This window comes from Microtus oregoni, unplaced genomic scaffold (assembly GCF_018167655.1).
Source record: "Microtus oregoni isolate MIOR12 unplaced genomic scaffold, Mior012 000010F_ref0000083, whole genome shotgun sequence".
Taxonomy (NCBI): domain Eukaryota; kingdom Metazoa; phylum Chordata; class Mammalia; order Rodentia; family Cricetidae; genus Microtus; species Microtus oregoni.
In genome coordinates this window covers 24,102,829-24,116,900 of record NW_024543069.1, presented here as the reverse complement: position 1 = coordinate 24,116,900, position 14,072 = coordinate 24,102,829, and positions in this window count along the sequence as shown.

Sequence of the window (14,072 nt, the reverse complement as noted above, 5' to 3'; positions counted from 1 at the left end):
CTTTGACGACACTTGGGCATATTCAGCACAGAACTTGTAATTCAGAAAAAAGAAATGTAGAGGCCTGGAGATGGCTCAGTCAGTAAAACACTGGCTATTCTCACACGAGGACCTGGGTTCAGATCCCTAGAAGCCATTAAAACACCAGGCAGGTGTGGTAATCCTAGTGTTGGGGAGGCAGAAATAAGGAGGGTCACTAGAGCCACTTTTACACAGCCTCACTGAATTGGAAAGCTCATGGTTTAGGAGAGACCCTGACTATAATATATATATATATATATATATATATATATATATATATATCCCTTAAGGAAGTAGAAACAGTCATTAAAAGTCTTCCAATCAAAAAACACCCAGGGCCAGATGGTTTCATTCTTCAGAGTACTACCAGAACCCAAAGAAGAGCTAATATCAATACTCTTCATATTGTTCTACAGAATAGAAAAAACATTGCCAAACTCTTTTTATGAGGCTACCATTTCCCTGATACCCAAACCACACAAAGATGCAACAAAGAAAGAGAATTAAAGACTAATCTCCCTCATGAACACTGATGCAAAAATATTCAATAAAATACTGGCAAACCGAATCTAAGAACACATCAAAAAATCATCTACTATTACCAAGTAGGCTTCATTCCAGAGATGCAGTGTTGGTTAAACATACAGAAATCTGTCTATGTATTCTACCATATAAACAAACTGAAAGAAAAAGCCCCTACATGATCATATCATTAGATGCTGAAAAAGTCATTGATAAGATCCAACAGCTCTTCAAGATAAAGGTCTTAGAGAAATAAGGGATACAAGGAACATATCTAAATGTAATAAAAGCAATATACAGCAAGCCAAAAGCCAATATCAGATTAAACAGAGAGAAACTCAAAGGGATTCCACTAATACCAGGAACAAGACAAGGCTGCCCACTCTCTCAGTATCTATTCAGCATAGTTCTTGAAGTTCTAGCTAGAGCAATGAGACAGCAAAAAAAGATCAAGGGTATACAAACTGGAAAGGAAGAAACCAAACTTTTGCTATTTGTAGATGTTATGATCGTATACATAAGTGACCCCCAAAATTCTACCAGAGAACTCCTACAGCTGATAAACACCTTCAGTAATGTGGCAAGATACAAGACTAACCACCCCCCCCAAAAAAAAACTCAGCGACTCTCATATACAAATATTAATTTGGATGAGAAAAAAAATCAGAGAAATATCACCCTTCACAATAGCCACAAACAACATAAAATATCTCTATCCAAACAAGTGGAAAACCTGTATGAGAAGAACTTTAAATTTTTAAAGAAAGAAGTTAAAGAAGATATCAGAAAATGGCAAAATATGCTCTTGGACAGGTAGGATCAACATAGTAAAAATGGCAATACTACCAAAAGCAATCTGCAGATTCAATGCAATCCCCATCAAAATTTGAACACAATTCTCCACAGACCTCAAAAGAACAATACTCAACTTCATATGGGAAAACAAAAAAACCCAGGAGAGCTAAAACAATCTTATAAAGAAACTTCTGGAGGTATTTCCATTGCTGACTTGAAGCTCTATTATAGAGTCGTAGTAATAAAAAACAGCTCGTAGCCGGGCGGTGGTGGCGCACGCCTTTAATCCCAGCACTCGGGAGGCAGAGGCAGGCGGATCTCTGTGAGTTCGAGGCCAGCCTGGTCTACAAGAGCTAGTTCCAGGACAGGAACCAAAAGCTACGGAGAAACCCTGTCTTGAAAAATAAAAAAAAAAAAACCCAGCTTGTAATCGGCATAAAAAAACAGACATCTGGATCAATAGAATCAAATCTATGAGCACCTGATTTTTGACAAAGAAGCCAAAAGTGTGAAGTGGAAAAAGAAAGCATCTTCAACAAATGGTGCTGGCATAATTGGATGTTGACTTGTAGAAGAATGCAAATAGGTCCATATGTATTGCCATGCACAAAACTCATGTCCAAGTGTATCAACGACCTCAACATAAATCCAATTACACTGAACCTGACAGAAGAGAAAGCGGGAAGTAATCTTGACTGCATTGGCACAGGAGACTACTTCGTAAATATAACACCAGTAGCACAGACACTGAGAGAAACAATCAATAAATGGGATCTCCTGAAAATGAAAAGCTTCTGTAAGGCAGAGGACATGGTCAATAAGACAAAACAGCAGCCTACAGAAGGGGAAAAGGTCTTTACCAACCCTACATCTGACAGCGGGCTGGTCTCCAAAATAAAGAACTCTACAGACTAGACATTAAAGTACCAAAAATCCAATTAAAAAGGGATACAGATCTAAACAGAGAATTCTCAACAGAAGAATCTCAAATGGACAAAAGACATTTAAGAAATTGCTCAACATCAGTCATCAGGGAAATGCAAATTAAAATGACTCCGAGATACCATCTTACACCTGTCAGAATGGTTAAGATAAAAAATACTGATGACACCTTATGTTGGAGAGGATGTGGAGTGAGGGGAACACTCCTCCACTGCTGGTGGGAGTTCAAACTTGTACAGCTACTTTGGAAATCAGCATGATGATTTCTCAGAAAATTCTGGATCAATCTATCTCAAAACCCAGCAATACCACTCTTGGGCATATACCCAAAGAATACACAATCATACCATAGTAATACTTACTCAACTATGTTTATAGCAGCATTATTCATAATTGCCAGACCTGGAAACAACCTAGATGCCCCTCAACTTAAGAATGTATAAAGAAAATGTGGTACATTTACATAATGGAATATTACTCAGCTGTAAAAAATTATGCCTTGCTCAGCCTAGATGTAGTAGGGAGGGCCTTGGACCTTCCACAAAGCAAAGTGCCTTACCCTTTCTTAGAATTAGATGGGGTGGGGTGGGAGGGTGTATGGGGGGAGTGGGAGAAGGGGAGGGAGTGGGAATTTGGATTGGTATTTAAAAAAAATAAATTAAAAAAAAAGAAATATAATATCATGAAATCTGCAGATAAATGGATGGAACTAGAGAAAAAAAAACAACCAGAGTGAAGTAACCCAGACTTAGGAAGACAAACACGGTATGCACTTACTCATAAGCAGGTATTAGTTGTAAAGCAAAGGATAGCCAGACTGCAATCCACAGCCCCAGAGAAGTGAGGTCACAAGGAGGACCCTAAGAGGGATGCATGGATTGCCCTAGGAAGGGGAAATAGATAAGATCTCCTATTGGTTGAGGATGAGAACATGAGGGAATGGGATGGTTGAGTTGAGGGAGGAACAGAGAAGGAGAACAATGAAAGAGATATCTTAATAGAGGGAGCCATTATGGGATTAAGGAGAAACCTAGTGCTAGGGAAATTCCCAGGAATCCACAAGGAAGACCCAAGCCAAGACTCCTAGCAATAGTACAGAGGGTGCCTGAACTGGCCTTCTTCTGTAATCAGATTGATGACTACCCTAACTGTCATGATAGAACCTTCATCCAGTAACTGATGGAAGCAGATGCAGAGAACCATAGCCAAGCACCGGGCGAAGCTCTGGAAGTCCAGTCAAAGAAAGAGGAATAGTTATATGAGCTAGGGTGGTCAGGAGCATAATGGAAAACCCACAGAGACAGCTCACCCAGGGTAGTGGTAGCCCACAGACTCTGGCTGGACAACTGGTACACATGCACCGGATGGACCTTGGACCTCTGCACGTGGGTGACAATCATGTGGCTTGGTCTGTTTGTGGACGGCACTGGCAGTGGGACCTAGGATCTATCCCTGCTGCATGAGCTGGCTTTTTAGAACCTATTCCCTATAGTGTGATGCCTTGTTTAGCCTTGATGCAGGGAGAAGGGCTTTGGTCCTGCCTCACCTTGATGGACCAGGCTTTGGTGATTCCTCGTGGGAGTCCTTACCCTTTCTGAGGAGTGGATGGGGCAGTGAGGTGGGGGGTAGCGGGGGAAGTGGAAGGAAGGGAGGGAGGGGGGATCTATGGTTGGTACGTAAAATGAATAAAAATTTTAAATTAAATAAAAGTAAAATCCACAGATTTCCTCACAATAGCTGTGCATCTTTGATTGCTGAAAGTGCGCTTCTCATGTGCTCTGCACATGACTTCTGAGATTGGGCATGAAGGGGTAGCTTGGTGAGATTTTTTTTTTTTAAGAAAAAATTTGGCAAGAAAAATAGTCATGGGCATAATTCAATAAACAAATACAAGGCAAAGATGAAGCACAGGGAGAAGGTCATAAAACCTCCCAGCAAAGGAAATCAATGTCTTTGAGTATGATTTGTCACTTGGAATTTGGAGTGTAAGCCACAGTGCCATCCCTGGAGTGCTGGCATTTAGTGCAAGATGTAGGATCCTGGCTATCTTTCCTACAGAGCAGAAGTGTGTTGTTCTGGTGAGCCCAGCAATGCAGATCCATCTGATGGCCTCACTAACCAGCCAGCTCAGTTGGGCTGGTGCAGTACTCTTCTATATAACACATGAAAGAAAAATGTAGGGTTATTCTTTGCCGAAACAAGCAAACAAATGACAAAAGAACACAGTTGACTGGCATTACAATAAGTGGGCTACAACATCAAATTAAATGGAGAGAATGGCGAAGAATTCCGCTGAAAACAGGGACAAGATATGGTTGTCCACTCTCTGTGTACTTAATACAGCACTTGAGGTCTCAGCTGGAGCAATAAGACAACTGAAGGAGATGAAGGGGGTACAAACTGGAAAAGAAGAAGTCAAAGTATCATTATTTGCAGATGATGTGGTAGCATACATAACTGACCACAAAAAATGCAACATCCAGCCATACCACTCTTGGATGCATACCCAAAGGACACTCCATCCTACCACAGTGACACTCAGCCATGCTCATTGTGGTTTTACTCATAATAGCCAGAACCTAGAGACAACCGAGATGTCCCTCAACAGAAGAATGGAAAAAGAGAATGTGGTACATTTACACAATGGAGTATTATTCAGCTATTAAAAAAATGACTTCACAAATTTGTAGGCAAATGGATGGAACTAGAAAAAATTATTTTGAGTGAGATAACTCAGACCCAGAAAGATAAATACAGTATGTACTCACTATAAGTGAATAATAGCTGTTAAGTAAATGATAACCAAGCTACAGCTGGTGGACCCAGAGAGGTTAGGTAAAGAGGAGGGGTCTAAGGTTGAAACCGGAATCTCTCTGTGTGGGAGAAATAGAAGAACAAAAAAAAAAAAAAAAAGAAGAGCTTTTATGGGCAGATGGGGGCAGGTGGGGAGAGGAGTGTGGAGATCAGGTTAGAGGGGGATAGGGCAGAGAGAGATGACTGGCATTGGGGGCTGCATTTGGGGCTGGTGGGAAAACCTAGTGCAGTGGAAACTTCCTGGAACGTATGAAGATGATTCGAATGAGGATTCCTAACAATGAAGGAGATAGTCTCAACTATTTGGCCATCTCCTGTCGCCAGGCAAGTCTTCCAGTGGTGGGACTGGGTTCCATTCAAATAAGATCTTAGCCAAGGAGGTCCCATGGAAATTCAACAACCCAGGCTGTTGCCAGGACAAAGGGTTGCTCTCTGCAAACCTACAGTGTAACCTCATTACCAGGTTGATTCTTTGTGTTCAGCGAGTTGTACTTTGTGTAGTCCTTGGCAGTGGGGCTATGCTGTGGGTTTGTAGAGAGCCCTGGTGCCATGGTAAGAAAGTATGACCTAGATAATCCTCACCCTGGACTTCAGTCTGCACAGCTACGAGAAATGCATTCCTGTTCTTTCCATTCACAAAGACAGACCATGTAAACAGGACCCCAGTGATCAAAAGTTGGGGAAATACCGGATGAAAACCAGATGCAAAAGTGTTTGCTTGTGCGGCAAGGTCTCTCGGAGCTCCTGGTAGACTCAAATGCAGTGTTCTTTCAAACGAGAAGTATGGAATGTTTTCTCCAAAGAGAGCAAATTAGAAGCAGCTGGTGTGGATCACCGTTATTCCTTGGTCTTTCCCATTTAGATGTCTAAGTTTAAGAATGATACTGCTTTGGAGACATGGTAATTAAATACACGCTGTGGCCTGAAGATAGTTGATCGATGGGTACTTGGGGTTGAATGTCATTCACAAATCATCCACCTGATAAAAAAAAAAAAGCAGGCACTTCCTGTGATGCTCCTGTGGGGATTTGGAGGCAGGAAAGCCACTTCCGGCCACAGGTACTGACTGCTGTGTCTCTTGGGTGCCTCACAATCTCCCTGTTTGGGTAACGATTTCCCAGAGCGTCTATACCCACACCCCATAATCTTCCCCTGCATGTAGCCCCTCTATTCTCAGACCATTCACCCTGAGGCTCCCATTAGGAAGGGATTGGGGTTTGCTAATAGTGCAGCAAGTTCTTCATGTAGGGCGTTACTTGGTTTCCCAGTCACATTTCATGTATCCTTCCATTTTTCTCCTTTAAAAAATATTTCTAAATGAAAACATAAACATTCTATATTTTCCACACAAAACAGTGGCCTTCAGTATGAGATTTTCATATATAAATACCATTGTACTTTACTCTTAGTCTCTCTTCCCTCACTCCCCTCCCCTGTTCTTGCTGACCCCAAATAATCCATAATTTTCATCATTCATGTGTGTGTGTGATATATACATTTGGATATCTTCTTTACATTCCACATGCAAAAGAATATGTATTTTTCCTACTTCTACCCTGGCACTCTCAACTCCTCCTTCTCCTCCAGTTCGTCCTCCATCAGAGCCCACTTCTACTTGCATGTCATGTGCATATATGTGCAGTGCATGCACGCACACATACACACACAATTTTGTTCATAAGAACACAGGATATTTGTCTTTGAATATGTCAAATAATGTGATCTCCAGTTCAACCCAATTTTTCCAAGACACATTTCATCTTTTCTTATGACTATATAAGATTCTACCTTGTACATACACATATATATATGCATGTATAAATATGAATGTATGTGAATAAGGTTCTACAGTTTAGTGTACACATATACATACACATATATGTACACTACACTGTATAATCTTATCTCTATAGAGAAAATATATACACACACACATCTTATACCAATCCCATTTCTTCATTCATCTGTAGATAAGAATCCATATCTTGGGTATTCTAAACAATGTAGCAGCAAACACAGATATCTCTGTGGTACTGACTTAGATTCCTAATCTAGGTGTCCACCCAGAAGAGGTATAGCTAGATCATACGGTAGTTCTAATTTTAGGGGCTTGTAGGTTTTTTGAATTGTTTGTTTTTGTTTGCTTTATCCTTTTGAGGAATGCACACACTGACTTCCATGTTGTCTTCACCTGCTTACATTCCTCCCGGCAGCATTAAGAGTTCCCTTTTCCCAACATTCTTGCCAACCTTGGTTACTCTGTGTTGTCTTGCTAATTGCTGTTCTGACTCCGGTAAGATGGAATGTCAGGGCTGTTTCAGTCTGCATTTCCCTAATGGGAAAGACGCTGAACACCTTTTCACACTTTATCCATCACTTGTGTTTCTTCTTTAGAAAGCTTTCTGTTCTGTTCATTGCCCATGTATTGATGGAATGATTTGGTGTTTGGGGTATTTAATTTCTGCCGTAATTTGTGGGTTGGATATGCTAATTTAAGTGGAGAGATCTTTTATATTCTGGGTTAGATTTATTGCTAGGTATTTTTAGAGATTGTTTTCATAGAAACTTTTTCCATCTGATTTCTTTCTAGCCTGCTTGTTATTAATATATGGAACATGGGGTCAAATAGCTAGGCTATCAGTATATCTCATGGAATTGTATTTTCTAGATCTCAAGTTGGGATACATTTTCTGAATAAACGACTATTTAGGTTGTGATTTGTAAAGTTATTTACTCCTTATGAGAGAGTTATCTTCACAAGATAGTAAGAAACTATCAATCATTGATGTCAGCACATGAGATTCCAATCTGTGTTCACAGTGCATACCACCGACGGTGACATACCCTGCATGACTTTCCGCAAAGGATTGCTTTGCCTTCCTTTTGTGAACCAAACTTAGTTTGTTCTACGTTCTTTAATACATTTTTTTCACTCATGTAAGTGGGTGAATTTGTAAGTTTTTTCTCCCTAAAGCAGTTGGTTTTACACCTGAAACATTATGCCCAATGACAGAGTGTGACGACGTATGTGTCAGACTTGCGGGACTCTCCTTGGTGGCCCAACATTCAATGCCCTGTGTGCTCTTGGTTACAAGTAAATTATTAAGTATAGTAGCCCCCATCTAGTTCTAGGTTTGGGGTTTTTATTTGTGAGCCAATTACTATGAACACAATGGGGGAGTATACGGTGTGGGAGGTTTCCATATTTGGATGTGAATTAGCCTAACGTTGTTTAAAGTACAGTTGAGTCTCAGTCAATGTAAGAAATTTCTCCCAGCAGATCTGCACTTTGTCTATCCCCACCCCATCCAGAGTAAATACCAGACTCCAGGTCCTTAAGTTTTCCATCCCACAAGAATTTTTCATTTTCCTTGCTTTTCAAATATCTGTTCAATTGCTTCCTTGAGTCTTTAATTTTTCCCTTCACTGGGGTAAAGTGCTGAGACTGCCAACTTAGGAACTGAGTGTCCACCAATACTCAACAGGGAATTTCTGCAAAAATAATTTATCTAAAACAGTTAAAAAAAAAATAAAAGATGAGAAGCTTAAATATCTTAGCTAGAAAGAGCTGGCAAGCCATGAACAATGACTACACCACTGCCATGACCAATCTAGAGCCCAATAAGAATACCATTGGGAACACATGGACTTCATCGACTCTTGAAACCCAGTAGAAGCCAGGGTCAGTGCCCCCCACCCCACCCCTGCCCAGAATCTAACCTTCTAGACCACTGTTTCCAACATTCGAATGGGAATCTTTAATGGAAAAGCACAGGGGTTCATTCAAAGTCTCTTGGACTGTTTTAGTTACCTTTCTGTCGTGATACAACACCATCACCAAACACAACTCAAGAGAAGATGAAGCTCATTTTCACTACAGTTTCAGAGGAGACTCCATGATAGCAACAGGCAGCCAGAGCAGGAAGCTGGAGGGTCGCATCTCAACTACACCCACAAAGAAAGGCAAGTGAAGTAGAAGTGAAGGGGGGCTTTAACCTCTCAACCCTCCCCCAGTAATGTGCTTCCTCCAGATAGGGGCCGCCCCTTAAACCTCCTCAAACTACACCACCGACTGGTGCTCAAACCTTCAAAACTACACCGCCGAGCCGAGATCAAGCCTTCAAGCGCCTACACCTAGGGGACGTTTCTCATTAAAACCACCACCACCATCTCTCTACGTAGGTAAGTTTTTCCCAGGTGGTCCTGGTTCCGTCATTAGAGCCCTCGCTCCTGTGCTCATTTCCGGGCAAGTCCATGCCACATACGTAGCATTGCTCTCGCCGATGAAAGACTCGGAATGCTTTTTAGCACCATCGAACCCACTAAGCTATCATTAAAACGGAGGAAATTTACTAAGATATAATTAAAATAGATTCTAATGCTCGAGATGAGTAATGATCCCGCAGTCGCTTTCCTATAAGAATCCATATTCAGCTCATTACTTTTCATTATCCCGAATGTAAAACGCGCTACAGAAAGCCAGGATTCATATACTTTAGAAATTAGACGAAATCGTCACGTGGCACAGGGCTCCTCTTAGCGCCGTGAGAATATTTACATCTTGTTTTCCTCCTGCAAAGATATGCGCGCGCGCACCAGCTTTCCCTGTTTTCCCGCAACAGGGCTGTGCCAACTGCACTGGAAATGTAACGACTTGTTTGTGACTAAATAAATAAATAAATCGGGTCCATAAAGTTTCTCTGAAAATGTTGGTGTGATTTTCAAGAAAGTGTTCTGTGAGATAAGTTTTTCAGTTTATTCCTCTGTGGTGATGAATGTCACTCCACCACTCTCCACCAAGATGTGCTCCCTGCCCTGAGCAGTTTGTAATCTTAAGAACTACCTGGTCATCCCAGCACTTGGGAGGCAGGGGCAGGTAGATCTCTGTGAGTTCAAGGCCAGCCTGGTCTATAAGAGCTAGTTCCAGAAGAGGCTTCAAAGCTACAGAGAAACCCTGTCTCAAAAAAAAAAAAAAAAAAAAAAAAAAAAAAAAAAAAGAACTACCCGGGCAACAATCACACAAGAGTGTGGAGACATGGATGTGTTTGAAGCTGCAGCTAGGACAGTACTGATCACTGCTTTTGCTTCCTGAATGTCAGGCGGCTGAGACAGACATGTAACCAGCATACAGGTGACAAATTTTGGGAGACACCATGAAGGTTTCCTGGTAGCTCAGAACACCTTCCCACAGGAGGTATCATGGGGGCCAAAACCTAAAAAATATCAGACCCAAGATGGGGAGCAGTCAGGACCTTTCAGGCCAGGGGGTGAAGCCCGGGCAGTGTGCAGGGTTTAGAGCAGAGATTTTTGCGGTTTCCCTCTGGACTCTAACAAGGCTGTGCTTGCCAGCTGCAGAAGATGAGTGAGTGGCGTAGACCCTGCACATAGTATTAGAGCTGGAAAGGCAGGGAGTGCACCAAACGCCCCACTCGCTCCGTATTTGTTTTGGATATTGAGAACAGGTGAATCAGTGCAGACTGGTTGTTTCCAGAAGTCTTCCTGCTTAAAGGCACTCAGGCAAGCAAGGCAGCAGCGTTTAAACAGAGCAACCCACTGCGAGACACAGAAACACGTGTGCAGAATAGAGAAGGTGGTGAGCGTGTGGAGGGCAGAAGGCAGGAGCCATGGGAGGTGAGTTCAGTGTCCCGACTCAGCTCTGGACTGGTCAGGAATTGGAAAGAAAGAAAAGCCTCATCTTCTTAGCCTTTTAGTTTAACTATAGAACAGAGGAGGACTTCTTGACTCACTTGCCTGTGAGAACAAGTGGCCACTTCATGTGCGTTATGTGCACGTACTGTCTTCTCTGCATAAGGGTTATGAATAGTCTTTTTGCATAATGAATCCTTTCTGAGAAGCCCCAAGTTCAGCCTTTGAAATCTGTTATGCCACATTTGATATTTTCCCCACTGAGATTAACAACCTCAGAACCAAAATTTGTCTGATTCAATAATCCTATTTAAAAAATAAACAAGGTTTGGTTGACTTCTACTTTATTACATTTTAAGTGCCACATTCTTATTTTTTAAGCTTTAATTTGCACATCTGAACATGTGTCTGTGCACATGAGTAAAGATACATGTGGAGCCCAGAAGAGGGTGTTGGATACCTTAGATCAGAGTGACAGGTGGAACTCAGGTTCTGGGAACCAAACTTATGTCCCTTGCAAGAGCAATATGGGGTCATAACCACAGAGTCATCTCTTCAATCTTTAAATGACAAATTCTTAACAACTACTGTGTGTTGCGGAAGATGTTTTTGTGTTGCCAATGGAGTCGGACCTTGGTTCGGAGGGTTGAGTCCACATTCAGCTGGCCAGAGTGGACTATGGCGTTTTCTGTTAAACTCAGAGGAAGCAGGAGGGACACACAGGGGGAATGACAGAGGGCAATGGAGATGCTCGGGGCTTTGGATTGAGGAAGGTGGCAAAGAGAGCAGGTGACCATTTTGCACCCACATCTAATACCAGCTCCTGAAGTCCTAGCACCCTCTTCTAGCCTCTAAGGACACTGCACTTGTGCATGTGTGTGTGTGTGCACGCACGCCCCCCCATATACACACATATAAACATAAGATAAAAATTAAAAAAATGTGCTATGGAACGTCAGGTTTCCAAACAGATCATTATTATAAAGAATATGTATATTTAGAATGTATATATATATATATATTAAATTGAAAATTGTCATATTGATTACTAGTCTGGATATTGTTTTAGGAAGCATGCTTTTGAAATGAAGGCAATACTGTTCATTTTAAGGTAGCCCCCGGGCGAACTTGTTGGCTCAAGCACGTCAGACTAAGATAAATGAGCCTGATTCCACACCTAGTCCTCGAGAAGGATTTTACTGATCCATTCTCCCATCCTGCAACCCAGCCACATCTATTGAAATGACAGTCATACAACTCACACTGTTCAAAAATCTCTTGACATTTTTAAATGGAAAACAAATTCTAAAAACACAATTTTCTACAAATTTGCACAAAAGTAAGTTTCTGAAATAGGTTTCAGTTATGTCCTCACTTGGTTAATTACGTTCTTTCTCATTGCTAACTTCCTAAGCTTCCCTCTTGACCCGGGGGCTGACCTGTCTGCAGATGTCTTAGTGAGACAAGCAGTTCCTTCTGCGACCTCCTGCCTCAGCCCCGCTAAGAGACGTTTAGTTCACATCTCACATCTGTTTGGCACATGAGGACTAAGAGAACTCTGCTTTGCGTTTCATTACATTTCTTGGTACAACCACCCACTTGGAACTGGCAAAAAAACCTGCTATTAAAAATTCCCCCATACTGTGGGCTTTCCCACACATTTGGAGTAAATATAATTTAAACACACAGGCTGGGGGAGATGGCTCGGTGGTTAAAAGCACTTGCTGCTCTTGCAGAGGATGTACATTTGGGTCTCAGAATTCATGGACAATTCACAATTGCCTGGAACTGTGGAACCATTGGCCTACACACTCGCATACACACAGTCACAACCGCATACACATAATAAAGTCTTCAGAATGTTGAAAACACAAATTATATTTCTAATTAAAGAGAAGACAAAAGATAACAGTTGTAAGAAAGAGGCTGCTCATTGGTCTTAGCCACCTGGCCACGAAATAATCACGCAGAAACTGTATTAATTAAATCACTGTTTGGCCCAACTCTAACTTCCTATTAGCTAACTCTTACATCTTAGTTTAACCCATTTCTATTCATCTGTATATCACAATGAGGTCGTGGCCTACTGGCAAAGTTTCAGCATGTCTATCTCTGGCAATGGATCCATGGCTTCTCGTCTCCACCTTCCTTTTTCCTGCATTCAGTCCAGTTTTCCCTGCCTACCTAAGTTCTGCCCTATCAACAGGCCAAGGCAGTTTCTTTATTCATTGACCAATTAAAGAAACATAGACAGAAGAACCTCCCACACCAGATAGCATACAGCTGTCACGTTCTCTTTCAAATTGCTCAAACTACTCCTCATATATAGCCACAACCTTTTCTGTGTTTAGAGACATTATTCCCCATGGAAGCAACACCAACTTTCTTTTGGCCACTCTCTGTATGTGGGATAAGGGGACGTGAGGGGCTGGAGACCTGGCTCAGCAGCTAAGAGCACTTGATGCTCTTCCAGAGCCCTGGGTTCAGTTCCCAGCACCCAGAGGACACCTCACAACCACCTACACTCCAGTTTCAGGGAATCCAATGCTCTCTTCTGACCTCTGAGGCCACCAGCCATGTATGTGGTGCACGACATCATATAGGTAAAATACTCATATGCATAAAAGAAATGCTTTTGTTTTGTTTTTAAAAAATGATGGCTTGGCTCATCTGATACCTCTGCAAAATAAAAATGGAAGTATTGAAAATTCCAACTTCATAAGTCATGCAAAGTAAGAAATTAATGTAATTAATTTTCATGTAACCTTCAAAGCACAAATTCTTTGGTTAGATTCAGTTCTGGTTGCCTTGACTTATGAGAGGCTATGTTATGGACATAACACAGAGCAAGGGAGATGGCTGATGGATGCAGATCTCTGCATCTTCTCCCATGGGGAGACAGAGTCTGGCTTCAGGGACTCCTTTGAACAGTGTATGTGGTGGAAGAGGTCTGGCCACAAGGAGGGGTCCTAGGAACCCCTGCTGCTGCTGTTGCTTTGTTGCCTGAAACTCTGTGTCTTGAGTTGCTGTCCCTGGGGCAGCCACACTGAAGCATCACAGGTCGGTCTTCCAGTTGGCAGCTGTGGATGAGCCCAGTCTTTCTTGCCGCTGCATCGAGACACAGGGGAATACAGAGTGGCCCACGCCGTCAGTGTCCCATGCAGCTTCATGGCTCACTCTGCCCCCACAGCGGGACTCTTAATCACTTGTGATGCAATCGCATAATGAATGAGATAATAAAGTTGCTCTATATTTTCAGATTCTGATTCCATGAATTTCAACTAGAAGTTAGCAACCCCTCATACTTTGTCTCAAGCAAAAACGTTATTAAA